This window comes from Galeopterus variegatus, unplaced genomic scaffold (genome assembly GCF_000696425.1).
Source record: "Galeopterus variegatus unplaced genomic scaffold, G_variegatus-3.0.2 Scaffold8673, whole genome shotgun sequence".
Taxonomy (NCBI): Eukaryota; Metazoa; Chordata; class Mammalia; order Dermoptera; family Cynocephalidae; genus Galeopterus; species Galeopterus variegatus.
This window is the reverse complement of record NW_007734784.1, coordinates 44,722-51,318: the sequence shown is the minus strand read 5'-3', so window position 1 is coordinate 51,318 and position 6,597 is coordinate 44,722. Positions and strand designations below refer to the sequence as shown.

Here is a 6,597-nt window from a genome sequence, read left to right as displayed (position 1 = left end):
ATCTTTTAATTCTTAAAATCATCTTGTTGAATAGAGGTTTTTAAGCCCAATTACAGAAGAGGATACTCAGGCTCAGAGAGGATATGTGGCTTCCTCAGGGTCAACCAGACCCTGCTAGAGTGACTTGATCTCCGGCCACAGCTCTGGCCACCATGTTTATGGGTACAACTGATTTTCAGAAGGCTTTTCTTTCTCTCTCTTTGTCTCTACTTTCCAACCCCTTTGTGGGTCTCCAGGATCCTTTATGATGGTGAACAGCTCTGGAAGAGCCTCTGGCCAGAAGGCCCACCTTCTCCTGCCAACCCTGAAGGAAAACGACACACACTGCATCGATTTCCATTACTACTTCTCCAGCCGTGACAGGTCCAGCCCAGGGGCCTTGAATGTCTATGTGAAGGTGAACGGTGGACCCCAGGGGAACCCTGTCTGGAACGTGTCCGGGGTCGTCACTGAGGGCTGGGTGAAGGCAGAGCTCGCCATCAGCACATTCTGGCCACATTTCTATCAGGTATGGCATTTGACTGTGGTTTGATTTTTAAAAAGTAGTAATAAATCTATATACCTACTACCATCGGTGCCTTTGTTAGGTCTAGAAAAGACTTCATTTATTCATTCACTTACTCAGCTCTTGTGTTTACTGGGCTTCTCCTCCTAGCCAGGCCTCGCAGATGCGGATGATTCAACAAGGCCTCTGCCTCCCTGGAGATCGTGGTCTGGAGGAGGAGACTGATGTGTAAATAAACAATTACAATATAGCAGCATGCATGTGGCTCCCCAGGATGCCGGAGGGACATGGACATTGGAGGCTTTTATAAACTGAATGCTTCCATCCACCTGATGAGGGAGGTGCTCTCCTATCCCTACTGTGTAGAAGGAAACCTTGAGGTTCAGAGAGCTGAGCTCATGCATCAGAGCTCACCCCTGGTGGAGGGGGTTTGGTGGGGAAGGCAGTTAGAATGGCTTCTAAGAGGAGATGGTGGGTAGGTGAGTCATGAAGGATGAATACAAATTTATTGGGAAAGGTAGAGGAAGGCATTTACGTTGTCAGGGACAGTGTGTGTGATGTGCTGGTGGAGTGAGTGACAGATTATGGCAGAGTTTGGAAACTTTTTTGTTTAAGGGTATGTTGCAAAAAGGATATACAAAGAGGTAAGCTTTAAAGTGGCAAGTAGGTCATGAGGGTCTTTGAGTGCCCGGCAAGGAGAGGATTTTTTCTGTAGTCTAGAGTACTGCTCCAGGTCATCTTGGCCTGGGACTATTGAAAGTTCTTTTTAAAAACACCATTATTATGCTAAAATTTACAGGTCATAGAATCCACATGTTTTAAGTGTGCAATCCAATGATTTTTGGTAAACCTACTGAGTTGTGCAGCCATCATCATAAGCCATTTTCATTATCCCAGTGAGAGCTCTTTGCCCATTTGCAGTTAATCTCTGTTGACCTCTTGAAAGACTTTAAGACAGAAAGTGACATAGTCAGATCTATATTTTGGAGTAATTTTTTTAGTGTCTGAAGCAGAAGATGGACCTGAGGATGGCAAGATTAGTGGCCAGGGACTTCTTAGAAATCTTCCAGTTCAACATCCATGGTATGGTCATTTCAGATTTTAGTGTTAGGAAAACATTTATCTGTCGAGATCACCTGCTGGGTTTACCTTAATGAGACAATCCAAGCTTTACTTCCCCTTTGCCTTGGCAACTACAAATTAGAATTTAATACTCAATTACTTTCAATACTTAGCCTAGATTTTTGCTATACATATTCTCACTTTATCATTTCTGGCTTGTGATTTCTTTATAGAATAATTTTATTGTCCTTTGTTATACATTTCCTGAAATTTCTTCTAGAAATAGGGTAGAGATGATGTTGATGGCAGTGGTGGTGATTGTAAGTTGATGAGAGTGATGATAACTACCTTCCCTTGAGTGTTTATCATATTCTGTGCAGGCACGGAAAAAATATTTTAAATACATTAACTTGTTTAATTTTCAAAATAATCCTTTGAGACAAGTGCTGTCATACCCATTTTATAGATGGGAAAACTAAGGCTTAGAAATGGTGAATGATAATTCGAGCTCACATGGAGATAGAGCCTTGTTTTATACCAATTCTAAGCTTGTGCATCCACACTCTAAGCTTGTGCATCCACACTCTAAGCTTGTACAGTTCAATATAAATGTAAGGCGAGTAATATACAAATTTTTAGTAGCTATATTGAAAAAGTAAAAAGAAACCAGTGAAATTATTTTAATAACATATTTTACTTAGCCTCATATTTCCGAAACACTATCACTTCAACATGTAATCAATGTAAACAATTATTAGAGAGATATTTGCCATTTTTTCTTTATAAATCTTCACCATGCAGTGTATATTTTACACTTACAGCAAGTCTCAATTTGAATGCTACATTTTCACTGGAAATAGTGATCTGTATTTAGATTTCATAAAATGTACAGTTGAAGAAGCAGATTCATATACATAAGTTGTTCTAAACATACTTAATAGTTTTCCAATCACCAAATTGATTATCAGTTTTTAAATTTGAATTAAAATTAAATAAAATGAAAAAATTCCCAGTCTCACTAGCCACATTTCAGTAGCCACATGAGGTAAGAACTTCCATACGAGACAGTATAGGCTGAGACTCTGAACCACTTGGCTGCACAACTCCCGCTAGTAGAGTTCTTAAAAGGCTCAGCCACTCCTGGAGGTTGTGGGGAGTGGGGGGTGGATGAAGAGTGTTACTCCAAAGCTAGGCTCTCAGAAGGGACCTGGCCTTCGCCCTTTGTGGTGTGCTGTTTCTGCTGATTCTCACACTCCATCGCTGGAGAATCATGCAGCTGCCTCTTGTAGCCTCTGGATCTGGGTCTGAGGATTTTCTTAAGGTTTGCATGTTGGATTACTTTGCCAGGAGACTTAAAGGAGTGGATAATAAGACAACATATTTGCAGCAGGGACTGTCAAACAGCAAAAGTTACTCCCAAGACCCCAGAGAGCTGCAAACACCTTGGGAGAGGGGCCTGAGTAGTCATGTTCGTGAGCACATTTCTTTTGGTTTTCCCCCATTTTCACCTCCTTTGCCCATCCATGGGGTGGCAAAGGTGCAGAGGCAGAAAGTAAGGAAAGTTAAGAAGAGCGCAGAGAGGAAAGAGGAGCCTGAAAGAGAAGAGAGAAAGAGAAAGAACACATTCTAACTTCGGTGAGGATGGTTGAGTGGTTATATCAACGTCTTTGCAGACTGTAGCTCAGCTGCTCACTCAGTTTATATGTCCATTTGTCAATCAGTGAGCAAGCATCCTGTCTGAGCCAGGCCAGGGCCCAGCATCAGCAATGCAGGTGTGAGCTGGGCCACACCTGGCCCCATAACGGTCAGTGCGGGCTGTGTCATTTTGGGTCAGGTTAAGCCCCTCTCCCTTCTTTAGAATAGCATAACTGATCAGTAGAAGTGGCTAGCAGGAGAGTCCTTGTTTTTAACAGTGTGAGGGGTTTTATCCTAGATTCTTTGAGACAAATAATGTACCTTCGGCCTCATTGTTTCTGTGTGTCTTTCCCTTTTGTGCAGTATGTTTTAACTAGTATCAGATCCACAAACCTTTATCTGAAACTCATGGTGTCAGATATGTTTCAGAATTCAGAATTTTTGGAATTTAATGAGTAATATATTTACATATATTGTATGTTTTATAACACCCCCAGTAGGCTCTGAGGCAGCACCCCATAGTCAAATATACTAGTCTTCCTACAGCAAAACTCACATATGTTCACGAGATGTGGGATAGATAAAAACCATACATTGTATCAGGGCAGCTCAGCTGAGTTCAGGTTTCACCACCAAATTACGTAACACTTCGGTGAAATACCTTGTTTTCAGAGCTTTTTGGGTTTCAGAATTTCCTGAAGGATACAGCCCTGCATTCTTCACCTGCAAGGTTTTGTGAAGGAAGGGAGAAGATCCTACCTGTGCATCTTGGGAAGAATCCATACTGCGTGACTTGGAGAGTGTGTTCTGTGGGACATTCGTTCCCTGAGATGCTCTGTGGTGAAGGATGATGTGGCCAAGGTCACAGCATTTTGGAAAAGCTGCATGGTATATCCCCTTCTAGAATAGTCACAATTAGCCAAGTGGGGGTTCCGAGTCAGGAAGAACCTGTTTATCGGTGTTTAATTTACTGTCTCCCCTCTGAGTTTGATCTTGAGTCTCTTTTTGTCACTTGACCACCTTACTATAGAGATAACTCTAGAGATACGTGGCCCTGCATCCCAGTTTGCCTGGGGTGGCCCTGGTTTGCTCCTGTTGTCTTGGTGAAATTGTCAACAGCATCTGCTTCGCAATGCCCAGTGCCCCAGTTTGGATGATAAATTACACAGTCTCCCTATCCATAGAGATTTACAGATTAAGTACTGGCACAGGTGGCTTTGGTTCATCCTCATTTTGTAGATCAGGCAGAGATTTTCTGTAAAGGGCTAGACAGAAAATATTTTAGTCTTTGCAGGCCATGCAGTCTCTGTTTTAATTACTCAGTTCTGCTGTTGTTCCGTGAAAGCAGCCATAGACAGTATGTAAATGAGTGAATGTAGCTGTGTTTCAGTAAAACTTTATGTACGGAAATAGGGGGTGAGCTGGATTTGGCTCTCAGGCCATAGTTTGCTGAACTCTGATGTAGGGGATGAGGCTGAGGTCCAGAGATGGACAGTGAAGTCCAAGAGCACACAGCAAATCGCTGGCACAACTGGGACCAGATCCCAGATGCCCCGGTCCCTAGACTGTCCCCACTGTATCATTGGATATAAACATCAAGTGTCTCTCTAAGTGTCTGTCTAAGCTCTAGACACCCCCAGTGAGGTTTTAAGGTTCCAATTAGAAACCCTCTATCTAGGGCCCGATGCAAATGGGTAAAGCACAAGGTCACAGGCTGAAAAATGATGGGCAGGAAAACCGACCCAGGAAAGGGACAGTCTCGCTATTTGCCACACTCTATGATGGGATGTAGGGGGAAAAAGAGGATATTTTTGAGCACCCCCAGCCTTATGAGAGGCATGAGTCCTATGCCTCTCATTTATCTGTGTGATAAATCCTGTATTAGGTAGAAATGTGTCCTATCTTCTAGAGTAGGGGATGTTACTGGTAAATTGGAGCCCCTATTGTCCTGCCAGGTCCTCTGGCTCCAAGCTCAGTGCTCCCCCGCCCCCCATCTTTCGGGAAAATAGTTTGCTGTTTCTGAGAATCTTCCACTCGCTAGCTGTGTGATGTTAGCTGTTTCCTGTCATCACTGGGAACCACAGTTCTCTCCCTTGTAAAATGGAGAGGGTAATAGGTACAATGAAGGGTGTTTTCATGGATTAAATTAGATAACATATATGTAGCATCATGTCAGGCTTGCAGTGGGCCTCAGAGATTGTTGTACAGAAGGAAGGAAAGAAAGAAGGAGGGAAAAAGAGAAAAAGTAGAAGGTCATTCTGTAAAGAGATATCCACTGTTGTTTAGCCTGTCCTTGGTACACTCTGCCATCCCTGTGATAAGCAGCTGTTTCCTGTCATCACTGGGAACCACAGTTCTCTCCCTTGTAAAATGGAGAGGGTAATAAGTACAATGAAGGGTGTTTTCATGGATTAAATTAGATAACATATATGTAGCATCATGTCAGGCTTGCAGTGGGCCTCAGAGATTGTTGTACGGAAGGAAGGAAGGAAAGAAAGAAGGAGGGAAAAAGAGAAAAAGTAGAAGGTCATTCTGTAAAGAAATATCCACTGTTGTTTAGCCTGTCCTCGGTACACTCTGTGCCATCCTTGTGATAAGAAGACTCCTCAGAGAATTTTCTGATTTCCAACTTGTAGGCTGCTACGGCATCATTTCCTCTGCTGAGAGCAGCAGTTTGGAAAACACACGTGTCTCAGGCACACATACACAAACACACAGCCACAATGGATACTCACATGGCCATAGACAAAGCAGAGTACACACAGATGCACAAGCACCCACATACCCCCAGACTGACAACACACTCACACATGTACTCATAGGTATGGTGGCGAGGAAAGGGAATTCAGGAAACTCAAAGACACTAGTAAAGTGGGATTTTAAATTCACCAGACCTCAAGCTCTGGCCTTCCACGTATGATTCTGTGAACTGAATACAATTTTGGTTTCAGCATTGCTGGGCTTCAAACCTGATGGTTACATATTAATTAATTAAAGTCATATTTTACAGTCCTAAAATTGACTTTTATCTCTGCAGTAAATGCAGAAATTTCATCTTCCTTCTTAGTGGGCTTCCTGGCACCAGGCCTTTGGCAGGACCTGAGGTGAGAATGTCCCTTGGCCACCTGTCCCCTCCCACCTACCTCTCCACAGGAGGGCAGGGGCTTATTAAATGCCTGTTCAGTCGTGTGCTTTAGATCGCTGACCCTTTCCAGGTGATATTAATTTTATTTCATATTTTTAATGATTCCGAACTTTTCTGTCCCAAGATTAAAAAAAAACAAAACAACAACAAAAAAGAACTTTTATTAATTCTGCAGCCACCTGCTTGGTTTACTTTCCATCACCTGCCTAGGTAAAATGACCTTTTGTTTAGCACTTCTAATTGCTAACCC

At 42.8% G+C, this 6,597-nt stretch overlaps 1 long non-coding RNA gene across 1 annotated transcript in view; it reads left to right on the top strand.

The window, feature by feature from the left end:
• Positions 1–432: 432 nt before the first annotated feature.
• LOC103608666 overlaps positions 433–6,597 on the top strand; it is a 22,930-nt gene continuing 16,765 nt past the window's right edge. Inside the window, exon 1 of the long non-coding RNA XR_552080.1 lies at positions 433–508. This is a non-coding gene — a long non-coding RNA (uncharacterized LOC103608666). The remainder of the gene's footprint in view (positions 509–6,597) is intronic.